Here is a 23,275-nt window from a genome sequence, read left to right as displayed (position 1 = left end):
AGAGAACAAAAGAGGGGTATAGAGAGAGCAAAAAAGAGGGGGGAGAGAAAAAGAGAGCAAAAGAGAGAGAGAGACAGCAAACGAGAGGAGAAGAGAGAGAAAAAGAGAGGGGGGGGAGAGAGAGCAAAAGAGAGGGGGAGAGCGCAAAAGAGAGTGGGGGAAAGAGAGGGGAGAGAGAGAGCAAAAGAGAGTGGAGAGAAATAGAGTAAAAGAGAGGGGAGAAAGAAAGCAAAAGAGGGGGATAGAGAGAGCAAAAAAGAGGGGGGAGAGACAGAAAAAGAGAGGGGGAGAAAGGGGAAAGAGCAAAAGAGAGGGGGAGAGTGCAAAAGAGGGGAGAGAGAGAGGGGGGTAAAGAGAGGGTTAGAGAGAGAGAGAGAGCAAAAGAGGGGAGAGAGAGCAAAAGAGAGGGGGAGAGAGAGAGCAAAAGAGAGGGGGAGAGAGGGCAAAAGAGAGTGGGGGAAAGAGAGGGGAGAGAGAGAGCAAAAGAGAGTGGAGAGAAATAGAGCAAAAGAGAGGGGGAGAGAGAGCATAAGAGAGGTGGAGAGAGAGAGCAAAAGAGAGGGGGAGAGAAAGAGCAAAATAGAGGGGGAGAGAGACAGCAAAAGAGAGGGGGAAAGAGAGCAAAAGAGGGGGGATAGAGGGAGCAAAAGAGGGGGATAGAGAGAGCAAAAGAGGGAAGAGAGAGAGAGCAAAAGAGTGGGGGGAGAGAGAGAGCAAAAGAGAGAGGGGAGAGAGAGAACAAAAGAGGGGTATAGAGAGAGCAAAAAAGAGGGGGGAGAGAAAAAGAGAGCAAAAGAGAGAGAGAGAGAGACAGCAAACGAGAGGAGAAGAGAGAGAAAAAGAGAGGGGGGGGAGAGAGAGCAAAAGAGAGGGGGAGAGCGCAAAAGAGAGTGGGGGAAAGAGAGGGGAGAGAGAGAGCAAAAGAGAGTGGAGAGAAATAGAGCAAAAGAGAGGGGGAGAGAGAGCATAAGAGAGGGGGGAGAGAGAGCAAAAGAGAGGGGGAGAGAAAGAGCAAAATAGAGGGGGAGAGAGACAGCAAAAGAGAGGGGGAAAGAGAGCAAAAGAGGGGGGATAGAGAGAGCAAAAGAGGGGGATAGAGAGAGAACAAAAGAGGGGGATAGAGAGAGCAAAAAAGAGGGGGGAGAGAAAGAGAGAGCAAAAGAGAGGGAGAGAGAGAGCAAACGAGAGGAGAAGAGAGAGCAAAAGAGGGGGGGAGAGCGCAAAAGAGGAAGGGAAAGAGAGGGGGGAGAGAGAGCAAAAGAGAGAGAATAAAAGAGAGGAGAGAGAGAGAGCAAAAGAGAGGGGAGAGAATGAGTAAAAGAGAGGGGAGAGAGAGAAAAATAGAGGGAGAGAGACAGAAAAAGAGAGGGGGAGAAAGGGGAGAGAGAGAGCAAAAGAGAGGGGGAGAGCGCAAAAGAGAGAAGGGAGAGAGCGCAAAAGAAATGGGGGAAGAGAGGGGGAGAGAGAGCGCAAAAGAGAGGGGGGAAAGAGGGGGGAGAGCAAAAGAGAGGGGAGAGAGAGAGCAAAAGAGAGGGGAGAGAGCCAAAGAGAGGCACAGAGACAGAAAAAGAGAGGGAGAGAAAGGGGAGATAGAAAGCAAAAGAGAATGGGAGAGTGCAAAAGAGGGGAGAGAGCGGGGGAAAGAGAGGGGGAGAGAGAAAGCAAAAGAGAGGGGAGAGAGAGCAAAAGAGAGGGGAGAGAGAGCAAAAGAGAGGGGGGAGAGCACAAAAGAGAGGGAGGAGAGGGAGAGCAAAAGAGAGTGGAGAGAGAGAGAGAGCAAAAGAGAGTGGGAGAAAGAGAGCATAAGAGAGGGGTGAGAGAGAGAGCAAAAGAGAGGGGAAGAGAGAGAGCAAAAGAGAGGGGAGAGAGCCAAAGATAGGGAGAGAGACAGAAAGAGAGAGGGTAATAAAGGGGAGATATAGAGCAAAAGAGAGTGGGAGAGTGCAAAAGAGGGGAGAGAGAGAGGGGGGAAGAGAGAGCAAAAGAGAGTGGAGAGAGAGAGCAAAAGAGTGGGGGGAGAGAGAGAGCAAAAGAGAGAGGGGAGAGAGAGAACAAAAGAGGGGGATAGAGAGAGCAAAAAAGAGGGGGAGAGAAAGAGAGAGCAAAAGAGAGGGAGAGAGACAGCAAACGAGAGGAGAAGAGAGAGCAAAAGAAAGGGGGGAGAGAGCAAAAGAGAGGGGGAGAGCGCAAAAGAGAGTGGGGGAAAGAGAGGGGAGAGAGAGAGCAAAAGAGAGTGGAGAGAAATAGAGCAAAAGAGAGGGGGAGAGAGAGCATAAGAGAGGGGGGAGAGAGATAGCAAAAGAGAGGGGGAAAGAGAGCAAAAGAGGGGGATATAGAGAGCAAAAGAGGGGGATAAAGAGAGAACAAAAGAGGGGGATAGAGAGAGCAAAAAAGAGGGGGAGAGAAAGAGAGAGCAAAAGAGAGGGAGAGAGACAGCAAACGAGAGGAGAAGAGAGAGCAAAAGAGAGGGGGGAGAGTGCAAAAGAGGAAGGGAAAGAGAGGGGGGAGAGAGAGCAAAAGAGAGAGAATAAAAGAGAGGAGAGAGAGAGAGCAAAAGAGAGGGGAGAGAACGAGTAAAAGAGAGGGGAGAGAGAGCAAAATAGAGGGAGAGAGACAGAAAAAGAGAGGGTGAGAAAGGGGAGAGAGAGAGCAAAAGAGAGGGGGAGAGCGCAAAAGAGAGAAGGGAGAGAGCGCAAAAGAAATGGGGGAAGAGAGGTGTAGAGAGAGCGCAAAAGAGAGGGGGAAAAGAGGGGGGAGAGCAAAAGAGAGGGGAGAGAGAGAGCAAAAGAGAGGGGAGAGAGCCAAAGAGAGGCACAGAGACAGAAACAGAGAGGGGGAGAAAGGGGAGATAGAAAGCAAAAGAGAGTGGGAGAGTGCAAAAGAGGGGAGAGAGAGAGGGGGAAAGAGAGGGGGAGAGAGAAAACAAAAGAGAGGGGAGAGACAGCAAACGAGAGGAGAAGAGAGAGAAAAAGAGAGGGGGGGAGAGAGAGCAAAAGAGAGGGGGAGAGTGCAAAAGAGAGTGGGGGAAAGAGAGGGGAGAGAGAGAGCAAAAGAGAGTGGAGAGAAATAGAGCAAAAGAGAGGGGGAGAGAGAGCATAAGAGAGGGGGGAGAGAGAGAGCAAAAGAGAGGGGGAGAGAAAGAGCAAAATAGAGGGGGAGAGAGACAGCAAAAGAGAGGGGGAAAGAGAGCAAAAGAGGGGGGATAGAGAGAGCAAAAGAGGGGGATAGAGAGAGAACAAAAGAGGGGGATAGAGAGAGCAAAAAAGAGGGGGGAGAGAAAGAGAGAGCAAAAGAGAGGGAGAGAGAGAGCAAACGAGAGGAGAAGAGAGAGCAAAAGAGGGGGAGAGCGCAAAAGAGGAAGGGAAAGAGAGGGGGGAGAGAGAGCAAAAGAGAGAGAATAAAAGAGAGGAGAGAGAGAGAGCAAAAGAGAGGGGAGAGAATGAGTAAAAGAGAGGGGAGAGAGAGCAAAATAGAGGGAGAGAGACAGAAAAAGAGAGGGGGAGAAAGGGGAGAGAGAGAGCAAAAGAGAGGGGGAGAGCGCAAAAGAGAGAAGGGAGAGAGCGCAAAAGAAATGGGGGAAGAGAGGGGGAGAGAGAGTGCAAAAGAGAGGGGGAAAAGAGGGGGGAGAGCAAAAGAGAGGGGAGAGAGAGAGCAAAAGAGAGGGGAGAGAGCCAAAGAGAGGCACAGAGACAGAAAAAGAGAGGGAGAGAAAGGGGAGATAGAAAGCAAAAGAGAATGGGAGAGTGCAAAAGAGGGGAGAGAGCGGGGGAAAGAGAGGGGGAGAGAGAAAGCAAAAGAGAGGGGAGAGAGAGCAAAAGAGAGGGGAGAGAGAGAGAGCAAAAGAGAGGGGGGAGAGCACAAAAGAGAGGGGGGAGAGGGAGAGCAAAAGAGAGTGGAGAGAGAGAGAGCAAAAGAGAGTGGGAGAAAGAGAGCATAAGAGAGGGGTGAGAGAGAGAGCAAAAGAGAGGGGAAGAGAGAGAGCAAAAGAGAGGGGAGAGAGCCAAAGATAGGGAGAGAGACAGAAAGAGAGAGGGGGATAAAGGGGAGATATAGAGCAAAAGAGAGTGGGAGAGTGCAAAAGAGGGGAGAGAGAGAGGGGGGAAGAGAGAGCAAAAGAGAGTGGAGAGAGAGAGCAAAAGAGTGGGGGGAGAGAGAGAGCAAAAGAGAGAGGGGAGAGAGAGAACAAAAAAGAGGGGGAGAGAAAGAGAGAGCAAAAGAGAGGGAGAGAGACAGCAAACGAGAGGAGAAGAAAGAGCAAAAGAAAGGGGGGAGAGAGCAAAAGAGAGGGGGAGAGCGCAAAAGAGAGTGGGGGAAAGAGAGGGGAGAGAGAGAGCAAAAGAGAGTGGAGAGAAATAGAGCAAAAGAGAGGGGGAGAGAGAGCATAAGAGAGGGGGGAGAGAGATAGCAAAAGAGAGGGGGAGAGAAAGAGCAAAATAGAGGGGGAGAGAGACAGCAAAAGAGAGGGGGAAAGAGAGCAAAAGAGGGGGGATAGAGAGAGCAAAAGAGGGGGATAAAGAGAGAACAAAAGAGGGGGATAGAGAGAGCAAAAAAGAGGGGGGAGAGAAAGAGAGAGCAAAAGAGAGGGAGAGAGGCAGCAAACGAGAGGAGAAGAGAGAGCAAAAGAGAGGGGGGAGAGTGCAAAAGAGGAAGGGAAAGAGAGGGGGGTGAGAGAGCAAAAGAGAGAGAATAAAAGAGAGGAGAGAGAGAGAGCAAAAGAGAGGGGAGAGAACGAGTAAAAGAGAGGGGAGAGAGAGCAAAATAGAGGGAGAGAGACAGAAAAAGAGAGGGTGAGAAAGGGGAGAGAGAGAGCAAAAGAGAGGGGGAGAGCACAAAAGAGAGAAGGGAGAGAGCGCAAAAGAAATGGGGGGAGAGAGGTGGAGAGAGAGCGCAAAAGAGAGGGGGAAAAGAGGGGGGGAGAGCAAAAGAGAGGGGAGAGAGAGAGCAAAAGAGAGGGGAGAGAGCCAAAGAGAGCACAGAGACAGAAAAAGAGAGGGGGAGAAAGGGGAGATAGAAAGCAAAAGAGAGTGGGAGAGTGCAAAAGAGGGGAGAGAGAGAGGGGGAAAGAGAGGGAGAGAGAGAAAACAAAAGAGAGGGGAGAGAGAGCAAAAGAGAGGGGAGAGAGAGAGCAAAAGAGAGGGGGGAGAGCACAAAAGAGAGGGGGAGAGGGAGAGCAAAAGAGAGTGGAGAGATAGAGCAAAAGAGAGGGGGAGAAAGAGAGCATAAGAGAGGGGTGAGAGAGAGAGCAAAAGAGAGGGGAAGAGAGAGAGCAAAAGAGAGGGGAGAGAGCCAAAGATAGGGAGAGAGACAGAAAGAGAGAGGGGGATAAGGGGAGATATAGAGCAAAAGAGAGTGGGAGAGTGCAAAAGAGGGGAGAGAGAGAGGGGGAAGAGAGAGCAAAAGAGAGTGGAGAGAGAGAGCAAAAGAGTGGGGGGAGAGAGAGAGCAAAAGAGAGAGGGGAGAGAGAGAACAAAAGAGGGGGATAGAGAGAGCAAAAAAGAGGGGGGAGAGAAAGAGAGAACAAAAGAGAGGGAGAGAGACAGCAAACAAGAGGAGAAGAGAGAGCAAAAGAGAGGGGGGAGAGAGAGAGCAAAAGAGAGGGGGAGAGCACAAAAGAGAGTGGGGGAAAGAGCAAAAGAGAGTGGAGAGAAATAGAGCAAAAGAGAGGGGGAGAGAGAGCATAAGAGAGGGGGGAGAGAGAGAGCAAAAGAGAGGGGGAGAGAAAGAGCAAAATAGAGGGGGAGAGAGACAGCAAAAGAGAGGGGGAAAGAGAGCAAAAGAGGGGGGATAGAGAGAGCAAAAGAGGGGAATAGAGAGAGAACAAAAGAGGGGGATAGAGAGAGCAAAAAAGAGGGGGGAGAGAAAGAGAGAGCAAAAGAGAGGGAGAGAGACAGCAAATGAGAGGAGAAGAGAGAGCAAAAGAGAGGGGTGAGAGCGCAAAAGAGGAAGGGAAAGAGAGGGGGGAGAGAGAGCAAAAGAGAGCGAATAAAAGAGAGGAGAGAGAGAGTAAAAGAGAGGGGAGAGAAAGAGTAAAAGAGAGGGGAGAGAGAGCAAAATAGAGGGAGAGAGACAGAAAAAGAGAGGGGGAGAAAGGGGAGAGAGAGAGCAAAAGAGAGGGGGGAGAGCGCAAAAGAGAGAAGGGAGAGAACGCAAAAGAAATGGGGGGAGAGAGGGGGCGAGAGAGCGCAAAAGAGAGGGGGAAAAGAGGGGGGAGCAAAAGAGAGGGGAGAGAGAGAGCAAAAGAGAGGGGAGAGAGCCAAAGAGAGGCACAGAGACAGAAAAAGAGAGGGGGAGAAAGGGGAGATAGAAAGCAAAAGAGAGTGGGAGACTGCAAAAGAGGGGAGAGAGAGGGGGAAAGAGAGGGGGAGAGAGAAAGCAAAAGAGAGGGGAGAGAGAACAAAAGAGAGGGGAGAGAGAGAGCAAAATAGAGGGGGGAGAGCACAAAAGAGAGGGGGAGAGGGAGAGCAAAAGAGAGTGGAGAGAGCAAAAGAGAGGGTGAGAAAGAGAGGGGTGAGAGAGAGAGAAAAAGAGAGGGTAAGAGAGAGAGCAAAAGAGAGGGGAGAGAGCCAAATATAGGGAGACAGACAGAAAGAGAGAGGGGGATAAAGGGGAGATATAGAGCAAAAGAGAGTGGGAGAGTGCAAAAGAGGGGAGATAGAGGGGGGAAGAGAGAGCAAAAGAGAGTGGAGAGAGAGAGCAAAAGAGAGGGGGAGAAAGAGAGCATAAGAGAGGGGTGAGAGAAAGAGCAAAAGAGAGGGGAGAGAGAGCAAAAGAGAGGGGAGAGAGAGAGCAAAAGAGAGGAGGGAGAGCGCAAAAGAGAGGGGGGAGAGAGCGCAAAAGAGAGGGGGGAGAGAGAGAGCAAAAGAGAGTGGAGAGAGAGAGTAAAAGAGAGGGGGAGAAAGAGAGCGTAAGTGACGGGGGAGAGAGAGAGCAAAAGAGAGGGGAAGAGAAAGAGCAAAAGAGAGGGAGAAAGAGACAGCAGAAGAGAGGGGGGAGACTTCCGGTGGGCGAGACCAACGAATGGTAGCATAGCCGATGAGCTCCGTGAAGACTCTAAGGCCTAGATTTGGAGTTCGGCGGTAGCCGTCAAAACCAGCGTTAGAGGCTCCTAACGCTGGTTTTGGCTGCCCGCTGGTATTTGGAGTCAGTGATTAAAGGGTCTAACGCTCACTTTTCAGCCGCGACTTTTCCATACCGCAGATCCCCCTACGCCATTTGCGTATCCTATCTTTTCAATGGGATCTTCCTAACGCCGGTATTTAGAGTCATTTCTGAAGTGAGCGTTAGAGCTCTAACGACAAAACTCCAGCCGCCTGAAAATAGCAGGAGTTAAGAGCTTTCTGGCTAACGCCGGTTTATAAAGCTCTTAACTATTGTACCCTAAAGTACACTAACACCCATAAACTACCTATGTACCCCTAAACCGAGCTCCCCCCACATCACCGCCACTCGATTAAAATATTTTAACCCCTAATCTGCCGACCGCCACCTACGTTATACTTATGTACCCCTAATCTGCTGCCCCTAACCCCGCCGACCCCTGTATTACATTTATTAACCCCTAACCTGCCCCCCACAACGTCGCCGCCAGCTACTTAAAATAATTAACCCCTAATCTTCTGACCGCAAAGCGCCGCCACCTACGTTATCCCTATGTACCCCTAATCTGCTGCCCCTAACACCGCCGACCCCTATATTATATTTATTAACCCCTAATCTGCCCCCCTCAACGTCGCCGACACCTGCCTACACTTATTAAACCCTAATCTGCCGAGCGGACCTGAGCGCTACTATAATAAAGTTATTAACCCCTAATCCGCCTCACTAACCCTATCAGAAATAGTATTAACCCCTAATCTGCCCTCCCTAACATCGCCGACACCTACCTTCAATTATTAACCCCTAATCTGCCGAGCGGACCTCACCGCTATTCTAATAAATGTATTAACCCCTAAAGCTAAGTCTAACCCTAACACTAACACCCCCCTAACTTAAATATAATTTACATCTAACGAAATAAATTAACTCTTATTAAATAACTTATTCCTATTTAAAGCTAAATACTTACCTGTAAAATAAATCCTAATATAGCTACAATATAAATTATAATTATATTATAGCTATTTTAGGATTAATATTTATTTTACAGGCAACTTTGTAATTATTTTAACCAGGTACAATAGCTATTAAATAGTTAAGAACTATTTAATAGTTACCTAGTTAAAATAATAACAAATTTACCTGTAAAATAAATCCTAACCTAAGATATAATTAAACCTAACACTACCCTATCAATACATTAATTAAATAAACTACCTACAATTACCTACAATTAACCTAACACTACACTATCAATAAATTAATTAAACACAATTCCTACAAATAAATACAATTAAATAAACTAGCTAAAGTACAAAAAATAAAAAAGAACTAAGTTACAAAAAATAAAAAAATATTTACAAACATAAGAAAAATATTACAACAATTTTAAACTAATTACACCTACTCTAAGCCCCCTAATAAAATAACAAAGCCCCCCAAAATAAAAAATTCCCTACCCTATTCTAAATTTAAAAAGTTACAAGCTCTTTTACCTTACCAGCCCTGAACAGGGCCCTTTGCGGGGCATGCCCCAAGAATTTCAGCTCTTTTGCCTGTAAAAAAAAACATACCATACCCCCCCCAACATTACAACCCACCACCCACATACCCCTAATCTAACCCAAACCCCCCATAAAGAAACCTAACACTAAGCCCCTGAAGATCTTCCTACCTTGTCTTCACCATCCAGGTATCACCGATCCGTCCTGGCTCCAACATCTTCATCCAACCCAAGCGGGGGTTGGCGATCCATCATCCGGTGGCTGAAGAGGTCCAGAAGAGGCTCCAAAGTCTTCCTCCTATCCGGCAAGAAGAGGACATCCGGACCGGCAAACATCTTCTCCAAGCGGCATCTTCGATCTTCTTCCATCCGGTGCGGAGCGGGTCCATCTTGAAGCAGGCGACGCGGATCCATCCTCTTCTTCCGTTGTCTCCCGACGAATGACGGTTCCTTTAAGGGACGTCATCCAAGATGGCGTCCCTCGAATTCCGATTGGCTGATAGGATTCTATCAGCCAATCGGAATTAAGGTAGGAATTTTCTGATTGGCTGATGGAATCAGCCAATAAGAATCAAGTTCAATCCGATTGGCTGATCCAATCAGCCAATCAGATTGAGCTCGCATTCTATTGGCTGTTCCGATCAGCCAATAGAATGCGAGCTCAATCTGATTGGCTGATTGGATCAGCCAATCGGATTGAACTTGATTCTGATTGGCTGATTCCATCAGCCAATCAGAAAATTCCTACCTTAATTCCGATTGGCTGATAGAATCCTATCAGCCAATCGGAATTCGAGGGACGCCATCTTGGATGATGTCCCTTAAAGGAACCGTCATTCGTCGGGAGACAACGGAAGAAGAGGATGGATCCGCGTCGCCTGCTTCAAGATGGACCCGCTCCGCACCGGATGGAAGAAGATCGAAGATGCCGCTTGGAGAAGATGTTTGCCGGTCCGGATGTCCTCTTCTTGCCGGATAGGAGGAAGACTTTGGAGCCTCTTCTGGACCTCTTCAGCCACCGGATGATGGATCGCCAACCCCCGCTTGGGTTGGATGAAGATGTTGGAGCCAGGATGGATCAGTGATACCTGGATGGTGAAGACAAGGTAGGAAGATCTTCAGGGGCTTAGTGTTAGGTTTCTTTAAGGGGGGTTTGGGTTAGATTAGGGGTATGTGGGTGGTGGGTTGTAATGTTGGGGGGGGGTATGGTATGTTTTTTTTTACAGGCAAAAGAGCTGAAATTCTTGGGGCATGCCCGCAAAGGGCCCTGTTCAGGGCTGGTAAGGTAAAAGAGCTTGTAACTTTTTTAATTTAGAATAGGGTAGGGAATTTTTTATTTTGGGGGGCTTTGTTATTTTATTAGGGGGCTTAGAGTAGGTGTAATTAGTTTAAAATTGTTGTAATATTTTTCTTATGTTTGTAAATATTTTTTTATTTTTTGTAACTTAGTTCTTTTTTATTTTTTGTACTTTAGCTAGTTTATTTAATTGTATTTATTTGTAGGAATTGTGTTTAATAAATTTATTGATAGTGTAGTGTTAGGTTAATTGTAGGTAATTGTAGGTAGTTTATTTAATTAATGTATTGATAGGGTAGTGTTAGGTTTAATTATATCTTAGGTTAGGATTTATTTTACAGGTAAATATGTTATTATTTTAACTAGGTAACTATTAAATAGTTCTTAACTATTTAATAGCTATTGTACCTGGTTAAAATAATTACAAAGTTGCCTGTAAAATAAATATTAATCCTAAAATAGCTATAATATAATTATAATTTATATTGTAGCTATATTAGGATTTATTTTACAGGTAAGTATTTAGCTTTAAATAGGAATAAGTTATTTAATAAGAGTTCATTTATTTCGTTAGATGTAAATTATATTTAAGTTAGGGGGGTGTTAGTGTTAGGGTTAGACTTAGCTTTAGGGGTTAATACATTTATTAGAATAGCGGTGAGGTCCGCTCGGCAGATTAGGGGTTAATAATTGAAGGTAGGTGTCGGCGATGTTAGGGAGGGCAGATTAGGGGTTAATACTATTTATGATAGGGTTAGTGAGGCGGATTAGGGGTTAATAACTTTATTATAGTAGCGCTCAGGTCCGCTCGGCAGATTAGGGGTTAATAAGTGTAGGCAGGTGTCGGCGACGTTGAGGGGGGCAGATTAGGGGTTAATAAATATAATATAGGGGTCGGCGATGTTAGGGCAGCAGATTAGGGGTACATAGGGATAACGTAGGTTGCGGCGGTTTACGGAGCGGCAGATTAGGGGTTAATAATAATATGCAGGGGTCAGCGATAGCGGGGGCGGCAGATTAGGGGTTAATAAGTGTAAGGTTAGGGGTGTTTAGACTCAGGGTACATGTTAGAGTGTTAGGTGCAGACGTAGGAAGTGTTTCCCCATAGGAAACAATGGGGCTGCGTTAGGAGCTGAACGCTGCTTTTTTGCAGGTGTTAGGTTTTTTTTCAGCTCAAACAGTCCCATTGTTTCCTATGGGAGAATCGTGCACGAGCACGTTTTTGAGGCTGGCCGCGTCCGTAAGCAACTCTGGTATCGAGAGTTGCATTTGCGGTAAAAATGCTCTACGCTCCTTTTTTGGAGCCTAACGCAGCATTTGTTTGAACTCTCGATACCAGAGTTAAATTTATGGTGCGGCCAGAAAAAAACCAGCGGAGCGTTAACAGCCCTTCTACCGCCAAACTCCAAATCTAGGCCTAAATAAATTAGCCTAAAAACCCACAGCTACCGCATCCCCGCTGCTTTGGCTTGTTGGACATTGCATCTTAACGGTGGGCCGACCGCCTATTCACTTTGCGAAGGGTAAAAATATCACCCTTGCCCCCCGGATGGCTCATAAGTGGCTCAGTGGCGCAGAAACCGCAAGTTAACACCACAACAGGTTTCCTGGGGTAATATCCTAGTGATCTGAACTCACTCGGAACTGAAAAATGAATAACCAAATTTTGGAATTACTAGAAGACGTATTGCTTCCGGCATTCACACAGCTAGAAAATACTACGCAACAGTTGCTGGCGGAGATTCGGACATCGGGATCCTTGCTTGCTCCATCAAAATGGCCCCAACCTGAAGCTGTTTTACTCCACGAGAATTCTGACTTAGATCAAAGAGGGATTTTCTCGAGACACAGAGAGAAGGCGGCGAGGCAGGAGATTTGTGTAATGGAGGAGCAGGCTTCTCAAACAGGTCAGATCAAACACAAGTCAGATCTCTCAGTATCGAACACCTCTCTGTATTTTAGGTCACCAATGGAGGGGAAAGTGACACCCTCCGTAGTCATATCAATTGAAGCTCTGGATATAGTTAAGCCAAGTAATGCTGCATTTCAACACATGCCTGTACAATTCGTCTCAAATCCCATAGCAAACCTACCTGTCATCATGGCTGTGGAACACGCTGAAAAGAAACTACAGGACTCCAGCATGCAGAAACCATTGTGTCGCCTTTCTCCTGAGATACATTATTATTTGATGGGGTACCTTTGTTTACTCCTAGCTTGTGTTGGAATTGCATGAACTTTTTAGCTGGATTTACCCACCCAGTACCGTTACTGGGTGTCTCTGTATCTTTAGTTAATACGGGGACTAATTATTGCCTCTTTTATAACATTTTACCTAAATGTGCAGCAATAGATCTCACAATACTGGACTTCCAATGTAAATCTTACTAGTCCATTGCAGGACTGCACCAGAGAAGCTGTATAGAGTCCGGTCTTGCATAACTGCTGTAATGTTATGGTATTGTTTTCAATTATAACCCTTTTGGCCATTTATGTTTTATTATGTTGTTGCTTTAACCTACCATACACTAACAATCACTCCCAATATTATTAATGTGTTTGTCTGTTGGAATTGAGGTATATGCCTTGTTGTAAAGCTTTAACATTGCTTTGATGTCATGAGATAACTCCATCTACTGTATAAATTATGCATTCAAGCTATTGCATAATTTGTCCTAACTTAAGGCCATATGTACAAACAATCACAGAGATGACGAGTTTTGCGTTAACAGGGGTGCGTTGCTAACAAGCCTTTTTTTTTAACGCTACCTTAAGACAACGCTGGTATTACAGGTTTTTTTAAACCTGGCGTTAGCCGCAAAAAGGTGAGTGCAGAGCAAAATTTAGCTCCACATCTCACCTCAATACCAGCGTTGCTTACGGTAGCGGTAAGATGGCAAAACGTGCTCGTGCATGATTTCCCCATAGGAAACAATGGGGCTGAGCCGGCTGAAAAAAAACCTAACACCTGCAAAAAAGCAGCTTTCAGCTCCTAATGCAGCCCCATTGATTCCTATGGGGAAAGGAATTTTATGTCTACACCTAACACCCTAACATGAACCCCGAGTCTAAACACCCCTAATCTTACACTTATTAACCCCTAATCTGCCGTCCCCGACATCGTCGCCACCTACATTATAATTATTAACCCCTACTCTGCCGCTCCGGACACCACCGCCACCTACATTATACTTATGAACCCCTAATCTGCTGCCCCCAACATCGCCGAACCCTACATTATATTTATTAACCCCTAATCTGCCCCCCCCAACGTCACCGCAACCTACCTACACTTATTAACCCCTAATCTGCCGCTGCCAACGTCGCCGCCACTATAATAAAGTTATTAACCCCTAAAACCCCTAAAAGTCTAACCCTAACACCCCCCTAACTTAAATATAATTTAAATAAATCTAAATAAAATAACTACAATTAAATAAATTATTCCTATTTAAAACTAAATACTACCTATAAAATAAACCCTAAGCTAGCTACAATATAACTGTCTGTTCCAATCAGCCAATAGAATGCAAGCTCAATCCTATTGGCTGATTGGATCAGCCAATAGGATTTTTCCTATCGTAATTCTGATTGGGTGATAGAATCCTATCAGCCAATTGGAATTCAAGAGACGCCATCTTGGATGACGTCATTTAAAGGAACCTTCATTCTTCGCTTGGACTTCGTTTGAAGAGGATGCTCCACATTGGCTGGATTGAAGATGGACACGCTCCTCTCTGGATGGATGAAGATAGAAGATGCCATCTGGATGAAGACTTCTGCCGCTTGGAGGACCTCTTCTGCCCAGATCGGATGAAGACTTCTGCCCCCCTGGAGGTCCACTTGTGCCCGGCTGGGTGAAGATGTCTCAAGGTAGGGTGATCTTCAAGGGGTAGTGTTAGTTTTTTTTAAGGGGGATTGGGTGGGTTTTAGAGTAGGGCTGGGTGTGTGGATGGTGGGTTTTAATGTTGGGGGGTATTGAATTTTTTTTACAGGTAAAAGAGCTGATTACTTTGGGGCAATGCCCCGCAAAAGGCCCTTTTAAGGGCTATTTGTAATTTAGTTTAGTACTAGAACAGTTTGTAGCTCAGCTCCACTGTCAGGTGCAAGCCAAAAAGGGTGCTGTAATCCCTTTAGTCACAATAAATCCACAGAAGAAGGCAGCACCTTGCAGTATAAAAATATCTTTATTTCCACATGCTGGAATAAAACAGTGACGTTTCGGGTGGGACACCCTTAATCATACAAAGCTAAAACACACTGTTCAAACCTTATAAAGGCCTACCTATGCACAGGTGTTCAATTAACATTTCTCAACACTTCCACCTAGTGGTTACTCATTTAATTACATCTATATTTGAATTGAATTGGATTATACTCTATTTTTATAATCATTTTTATAATCATTTTTGCAACTATCTTTGTAATCATTTTGAGTCATGAAATGTCAAATTTGCTGCAATTGTTTTTCATCTGATTTGCTGCAACTGTTTTTCACCAAATTTGCTGCAAGTGTTTTTCAACAAATTGTTTTTCAATAATTTTCAATAATTTGTTTAGCAATAATTTATTTGGTTGAAAGTACATTTGTATCTGTATATGTCATTGTTTTGCATATGTATATATTTTTTGTATTGATTTTAATTCTATCTTGCACCAAGGTGAAATGAGAACATTAAGTTCTAATATAGATGTAATTAAATGAGTAACCACTAGGTGGAAGTGTTGAGAAATGTTAATTGAACACCTGTGCATAGGTAGGCCTTTATAAGGTTTGAACAGTGTGTTTTAGCTTTGTATGATTAAGGGTTCTCTACCCGAAACGTCACTTTTTTATTCCAGCATGTGGAAATAAAGATATTTTTATACTGCAAGGTGCTGCCTTCTTCTGTGGATTTATTGTAATTTAGTTTAGGGTAGGGAATTTTATTATTTGGGGGGGGGGGCTTTTTTATTTTATTAGGGGGATTAGATTAGGTGTAATTAGTTTAAAAAAAAATTAATTTTATTTTATTTTCTGTAATTTAGTGTTTGGTTTTTTTGTATTTTTTTTTAATTTAATTGTAGGTAATTTAGTAAATTAATTTAATGATAGTGTAGTGTTAGGTGTAGTAGTAACTTAGGTTAGGATTTTTTTACAGGTAAATTTGTACTTATTTTAACTAGGTAGTTATTAAATAGTTAATAACTATTTAATAACTATTCTACCTAGTTAAAATAAATACAAAGTTGCCTGTAAAATAAAAATAAACCCTAAGATAGATACAATGTAACTATTAGTTATATTGTAGCTATCTTAAGGTTTATTTTACAGGTAAGTATTTAGTTTTAAATAGGAATAATTTATTTCATTGTAGTAATTTTATTTAATTTTATTTAAATTATATTTAAGTTATGGGGGGGTTAGACTTAGGGTTAGACTTATTTTTAGGGGTTAATAAATTTAATATAGTAGCGGCGACGTTGGGGGCGGCAGATTAGGGGTTAATAAATGTAGGTAGGTGTCGGCGATGTTAGGGACGGCAGATTAGGGGTTAATAAAATTTAACTAGTGTTTGCGAGGCTGGAGTGCAGCGGTTTAGGGGTTAATATATTTATTACAGTGGCGACGATGTCCGGTCGGCAGATTAGGGTTTAAAAACTTTATTGAAGTGTTTGCGATGTGGGAGGGGGTGCTCGGCTTAGGGATTAATAGGTAGTTGTTAGTGTACTTTGTAGCACTTTAGTTAAGAGCTTTATGTTACGGCGTTAGTCCATAAAACTCTTAACTACTGACTTTTAAATACGGTAGGAGTCTTGACAGGAGAGGGTGTACCGCTCACTTCTTCCAAGACTCGTAATACCGGCGTTAGGCAAATCCCATTAAAAAGATAGGAAACGCAATTTACGTAAGGGGATTTGCGGTATGCTCGAGTCGCGGAAGAAAAGTGAGCGGCACACCTGTACCTGCCAGACTCGTAATACCAGCGGGCGTTAAAAAGCAGCGTTGGGACCTCTCAATGCTGCTTTTTAAGGCTAACGCAAGACTCGTAATCTAGCCAAAAGTATGTCTGCATGCAATAACGCTGTTTTTGCCTATACCCTATTGCTCAGCTTATGCTCTCTTTATGTATTGATCTAACTCCTGGATACCTACGCTATGAGCGATAGGACCATGTGCTTTTACCTATGCTTTTTATGTAATCTGTTCTGAGTTCCCTTGCTTACGCTCTGTTCTGTTGGTGTGTACTTTTGGATGCTATACTGGGGCAGGGATTGACTTATGCCTATTGAGATATCTTTGTAACCAACTATATATCGCTATTACCATTCCATTTAATGGGCATTTTGCAAAATAGCTCTTTTATAGTCCTCCACATGGACATTGGTGCACAGCTGCTACATGTTTATTCCTTAAAGCCTACAGTGACCCTGGTAACTAGTTCAATATAGGTCATTGTTTCTTACATTTTTACAGGAATAGAATCTCATTTTATCACTTATATATTCTTTCTTGGAGCCCTTATGTAGCATTATAGCTGGGGTTATTGTCATTTTTAAAACAACAGAAGCTATAATCAATGTACCAATAATCAAGTTGGAAGGTGATTGGAATGCATACTTATTTTATCTTGCAAAACTCTCACTTTAATTTGAAAGGCATATTAATCTAAAACATACCATTTACTATCACCTAGATTACGAGTCTTGCGTTAGCCTTAAAAAGCAGTGTTGAGAGGTCCTAATGCTGCTTTTTTCCTAACGCTGGTATTACGAGTCTTGAAATGACAGACTCACCGCTCACTTTTTTGGCCAGAGTCATTAATACCGCAAATCCACTTATGTAAATTGTGTATCCTATATTTTCAATGGGACTTGCATAACACCGGTATTACGAGTCTGCAAAAAAGTGAGCGGTACAGCCTCTTCTGTCAAGACTGATACCGCATTTAAAAGTCAGTAGTTAAGAGTTTTATGGGCTAACGCCGTAGTATAAAACTCTTAACTAAAGTGCTAAAAAGTACACTAACACCCATAAACTACCTATTAACCCCTAAACCGAGCCCCCCCCACCTCGCAAACATAAAAACATTTTTTTAACCCCTAATCTGCCGAACCGGACATCGCAGCCACTATAAAAACAAAATTTATGCTTACCTGATAAATTTATTTCTCTTGTGGTGTATCCAGTCCACGGATCATCCATTACTTGTGGGATATTCTCCTTCCCAACAGGAAGCTGCAAGAGGATCACCCACAGCAGAGCTGTCTATATAGCTCCTCCCCTAACTGCCACCTACCAGTCATTCGACCGAAGACAAGCAAGAGAAAGGAGAAACTATAGGGTGCAGTGGTGACTGTAGTTTAAAAATAAAAAACACCTGCCTTAAAATGACAGGGCGGGCCGTGGACTGGATACACCACAAGAGAAATAAATTTATCAGGTAAGCATAAATTTTGTTTTCTCTTGTAAGGTGTATCCAGTCCATGGATCATCCATTACTTGTGGGATACCAATACCAAAGCTATAGGACACGGATGAAGGGAGGGACAAGGCAGGCGCTTAAACGGAAGGCACCACTGCCTGTAAGACCTTTCTCCCAAAAATAGCCTCCGAAGAAGCAAAAGTATCAAATTTATAGAATTTAGAAAAAGTATGAAGCGAAGACCAAGTCGCCGCCTTACAAATCTGTTCAACAGAAGCCTCATTCTTAAAAGCCCATGTGGAAGCTACCGCTCTAGTAGAATGAGCTGTAATTCTTTCAGGAGGCTGCTGGCCAGCAGTCTCATAAGCTAAGCGGATTATACTTCTTAGCCAAAAAGATAGAGAAGTTACCGAAGCCTTTTGGCCTCTCCTCTGTCCAGAGTAGACAACAAACAATGCAGATGTTTGACGAAAATCTTTAGTAGCTTGTAAATAAAACTTTAAAGCGCGAACCACGTCAAGATTGTGTAATAGACGTTCCTTCTTTGAAGAAGGATTAGGACACAGTGAAGGAACAACAATCTCCTGATTGATATTTTTATTAGATGCCACCTTAGGCAGAAAACCAGGTTTGGTACGTAACACTACCTTATCTGCATGGAAAATGAGATAAGGGGAATCCCATTGTAAAGCAGATAACTCCGAAACTCTTCGAGCCGAGGAGATAGCTACTAAAAACAGAACTTTCCAAGATAAGAGCTTAATATCTATGGAATGCAAAGGTTCAAACGGAACCCTTTGAAGAACTTTAAGAACTAAATTTAAACTCCAAGGCGGAGCAACAGGTTTAAACACAGGCTTGATTCTGACTAAAGCCTGACAAAATGCCTGCACGTCTGGAACCTCAGCCAGACGTTTGTGCAAAAGAATAGACAGAGCAGAAATCTGTCCTTTTAAGGAACTAGCTGACAAACCCTTCTCCAATCCTTCTTGTAGAAAAGATAATATCCTAGGAATCCTGACCTTACTCCATGAGTAACCCTTGGATTCACACCAATGAAGATATTTATACCATATCTTATGATAGATTTTCCTGGTGACAGGCTTTCGCGCCTGTATTAAGGTATCAATGACCGACTCGGAGAAACCACGCTTTGATAAAATCAAGCGTTCAATCTCCAAGCAGTCAGCTGCAGAGAAATTAGATTTGGATGGTTGAAAGGACCCTGAAGTAGAAGGTCCTGCCTCAGAGGCAGAGTCCATGGTGGAAAGGATGACATGTCCACCAGATCTGCATACCAAGTCCTGCGTGGCCACGCAGGTGCTATCAAAATTATTGATGCTCTCTCCTGTTTGATCTTGGCAATCAGACGAGGGAGCAGAGGAAACGGTGGAAACACATAAGCCAGGTTGAAGGACCAAGGCACTGCTAGAGCATCTATCAGCGCTGCCTTGGGATCCCTGGATCTGGATCCGTAACAAGGAAGCTTGGCGTTCTGGCGAGACGCCATGAGATCCAGTTCTGGTTTGCCCCAACGTTGAATCAACTGTGCAAACACCTCCGGATGGAGCTCCCACTCCCCCGGATGAAAAGTCTGACGACTTAGAAAATCTGCCTCCCAGTTCTCTACTCCTGGGATATGGATAGCTGATAGATGGCAAGAGTGAATCTCTGTCCATTGAATTATCTTTGAAACCTCCAACATCGCTAGGGAACTCCTTGTTCCCCCTTGATGGTTGATGTTAGCTACAGTCGTGATGTTGTCCGACTGAAATCTGATGAACCTCACTGTCGCTAGCTGAGGCCAAGCCTGAAGAGCATTGAATATCGCTCTTAGTTCCAGAATGTTTATTGGAAGGAGTGCCTCCTCCTGAGTCCACGACCCCTGAGCCTTCAGAGAGTTCCAAACTGCACCCCAGCCCAGAAGGCTGGCATCTGTTGTTACTATTGTCCAATCTGGCCTGCGGAAGGTCATACCTTTGGACAGATGGACCTGAGATAGCCACCAGAGAAGAGAATCCCTGGTCTCTTGATCCAGATTTAGTAGAGGGGACAAATCTGTGTAATCCCCATTCCACTGACTAAGCATGCAGAGTTGCAGCGGTCTGATATGAAGGCGGGCAAACGGAACTATGTCCATTGCCGCTACCATTAAGCCGATTACTTCCATACACTGAGCCACCGAAGGGCGAGAAATGGCAGGAATTTAGAAGTTTTGACAACCTGTCCTCTGTCAGGTAAATCCTCATTTCTACAGAATCTATCAGAGTTCCCAGGAAGGAAACTCTTGTGAGAGGGGATAGAGAACTCTTCTTTTCGTTCACTTTCCACCCATGAGACCTCAGGAATGCCAGAACAATGTCCGTATGGGACTTGGCAATTTGGAAATTCGACGCCTGTATCAGAATGTCATCTAAGTAAGGGGCTACTGCTATGCCCTGCGGCCTTAGGACCGCCAGAAGTGACCCCAGAACCTTCGTAAAGATTCTTGGTGCTGTAGCTAACCCAAAGGGAAGAGCCACAAACTGGTAATGCCTGTCTAGGAAGGCGAACCTGAGAAACCGATGATGATCTTTGTGTATAGGAATGTGAAGATAAGCATCCTTTAAGTCCATGGTAGTCATGTATTGACCCTCCTGGATCATAGATAGGATGGTTCAAATAGTCTCCATCTTGAAAGATGGGACCCTGAGAAATTTGTTTAGGATCTTGAGATCTAAGATTGGTCTGTAGGTTCCCTCTTTCTTGGGAACCACAAAGAGATTTGAATAGAAGCCCCTGTTCCTCCTTTGGAAATGGGTGGATCACTCCCATAACTAGGAGGTCTTGAACACAATGTAAGAATGCCTCTCTCTTTATCTGGTCTGCAGATAATTGTGAGAGGTGAAATCTTCCTTTTGGGGAAGAAGCTTTGAAGTACAGAAGATATCCCTGGGACACAATTTCCAATGCCCAGGGATCCTGGACATCTCTTGCCCAAGCCTGGGCGAAGAGAGAAAGTCTGCCCCCTACTAGATCCGTTACCGGATCGGGGGCTGATCTTTCATGCTGTCTTAGAGGCAGCAGCAGGCTTCTTGGCCTGCTTACCTTTGTTCCAGGCCTGGTTAGGTCTCCATACCGGCTTGGACTGGGCAAAATTTCCCTCTTGTTTTGCATTAGAGGGAGTTGATGCCGCGCTCGTCTTAAAGTTTCGAAAGGCAAGAAAATTAGTTTGTTTGGTCCTTAATTTATTAGACCTATCCTGAGGAAGGGCATGACCTTTTCCTCCAGAAATATCAGAAATGATCTCCTTCAGTCCAGGCCCGAATAGGGTCTGCCCCTTGAAGGGAATGTTGAGAAGCTTAGACTTTGAAGTAACGTCAGCTTACCAGGATTTAAGCCATCGCGCCCTATGCTCCTGTATAGCAAAACCTGAGTTCTTAGCTGTTAGTTTGGTTAAATGAACAACGGCGTCAGAAACAAATGAATTGGCTAGCTTAAGCGCTTTAAGCTTGTCAAATATATCATCCAATGAAGTTTCTACCTGTAAGGCCTCTTCCAGAGACTCAAACCAGAAGGCCGCAGCAGCAGTGACCAGGGCAATGCATGCAAGAGGCTGGAGAATAAAACCTTGTTGAATAAACATTTTCTTAAGGTAACCCTCTAACTTTTTATCCATTGGATCTAGGAAAGCACAACTGTCCTCGACGGGAATAGTTGTACGCTTAGCTAGGGTAGAAACTGCTCCCTCCACCTTAGGGACCGTTTGCCATAAGTCCCGTGTAGCGGCATCTATTGGAAACATTTTCTTAAAAATAGGAGGGGGAGAGAACGGTACACCTGGTCTATCCCATTCCTTAGTAATAATTTCTGAAAATCTTTTAGGTATTGGAAAAACATCAGTGTAAACAGGCACTGCATAGTATTTATCCAATCTACACAATTTCTCTGGCACTATAATGGTGTCACAGTCATCCAGAGTAGCTAAAACCTCCCTGAGCAACACGCAGAGGTGTTCAAGCTTAAATTTAAATGTAGACATATCAGAATCAGGTTGAAGCATCTTCCCTGAGTCAGAAAAATCACCCACAGAAAGAAGCTCTCCTGCCTCAGCTTCTGCATATTGTGAGGGGATATCAGACATAGCTACTAAAGCGTCAGAGAGCTCTGTATTTTTTCTAGTCCCAGAGCTGTCTTGCTTTCCTTGTAACCCTGGTAGTTTGGACAATACCGCTGTAAGGGTATGATCCATAACTGCCGCCATGTCTTGTAAAGTAAACTCCATGGGCATGCTAGATTTACTTCGCGCCACTTGAGCGGGAGTCCCTTGAGCGGGAGTCAAAGGTTCTGACACGTGGGGCGAGTTAGTCGGCATAACTTCCCCCTTGTCAATTTCCTCTGGTGATAAATCTTTTAAAGACAGAATATGATCTTTATAACTTAAAGTAAAATCAGTACATTTGGTACACATTGTAAGAGGGGGTTCCACAATGGCTTCTAAACATAATGAACAAGGAGTTTCCTCTATGTCAGACATGTTTAAACAGACTAGCAATGAGACCAGCAAGCTTGGAAAACACTTTGATAAATGTAAACAAGCAAAAAATAAAAACGGTACTGTGCCTTTAAGAGAAACAAATTTTGTCAGAAATTGAAAAACAGTGATAAAAAGCAGTAAATCTTACGAAATGTTTACAGTGTGTATAATAGACTAACAGAGCATTGCACACACTTGCAAATGGATGATTAACCCCTTAGTTTCAAAACCTGATCAAAAAAACAATATAAACGTTTTTTAACAGTCACATCAAATTGCCACAGATCTGCTGTGGCCCTACCTGCCCATACAACGACTTTTGAAGGCACAAAAACCCTTTGTATAGGTCCTAAGTGTTCAGGGGACTCCTTCAGGGAAGCTGGAAGTCTCAAGCTGCAAAAACTACTGCACGATTTAGGCCTGAAATTAGGCCCCTCCCAACCTGTACTCACAGTGAGAGGGCCATAAAAAAAACTATCCCTAGGCAAAATCTAGCCAGCCATGTGGAAAAAACTGGGCCCCAATAAAGTTTTATCACCAATATGTAGAAAAAAACGTTTAAACACTTCCAGCAAACGTTATCTTATTTTCAGTAATGTGAGAAAGTAATAAGAATATTACCTTTTACAGCAAGCATGATACTAGTCGTTATTAAATCACTGTAATCAGGCTTACCTTAAATAAATCCGGTATTAACAGCATTTTCTAGCATATTCATTTCTCTAGAAAAATTTAAACTGCACATACCTCATAGCAGGAGACCCTGCACGCCATTCTCCCAGCTGAAGTTACCTCATCTCTTCAGTTATGTGTGAGAACATCAATGGATCTTAGTTACAACCTGCTAAGATCATCAAAAACCACAGGCAGACTCTTCTTCAACTTTCTGCCTGAGGCTAAAACAGTACAACTCCGGTACCATTTAAAATAATAAACTTTTGATTGAAGATAAACTACATAAATTCACCACATCTCTCTAGCTACTTCCTATCTTTTCGAGAGTTGCAAGAGAATGACTGGTAGGTGGCAGTTAGGGGAGGAGCTATATAGACAGCTCTGCTGTGGGTGATCCTCTTGCAGCTTCCTGTTGGGAAGGAGAATATCCCACAAGTAATGGATGATCCGTGGACTGGATACACCTTATAAGAGAAATATTTATTAACCCCTAAACTGCCGCCCTCCCGCATCGCAAACACTAGTTACATTTTATTAACCCCTAATCTGCCGTCCCTAACATCGCCGACGCCTACCTACATTTATTAACCCCTAATCTGCCGCACCCAACGTCGCCGCAACTATTTTAAATGTATTAAGCCCTAAATCTAAGTCTAACCCTAACACCCCCCTAACTTAAATATAATTTAAATAAATCTAAATAAAATAACTATCATTAACTAAATTATTCCTATTTAAAACTACTTACCTATAAAATAAACCCTAAGCTAGCTACAATATAA

The sequence above is a fragment of the Bombina bombina genome, chromosome 1 (assembly GCF_027579735.1).
Source record: "Bombina bombina isolate aBomBom1 chromosome 1, aBomBom1.pri, whole genome shotgun sequence".
NCBI lineage: Eukaryota > Metazoa > Chordata > Amphibia > Anura > Bombinatoridae > Bombina > Bombina bombina.
This window is presented reverse-complemented; position numbering follows the sequence as displayed.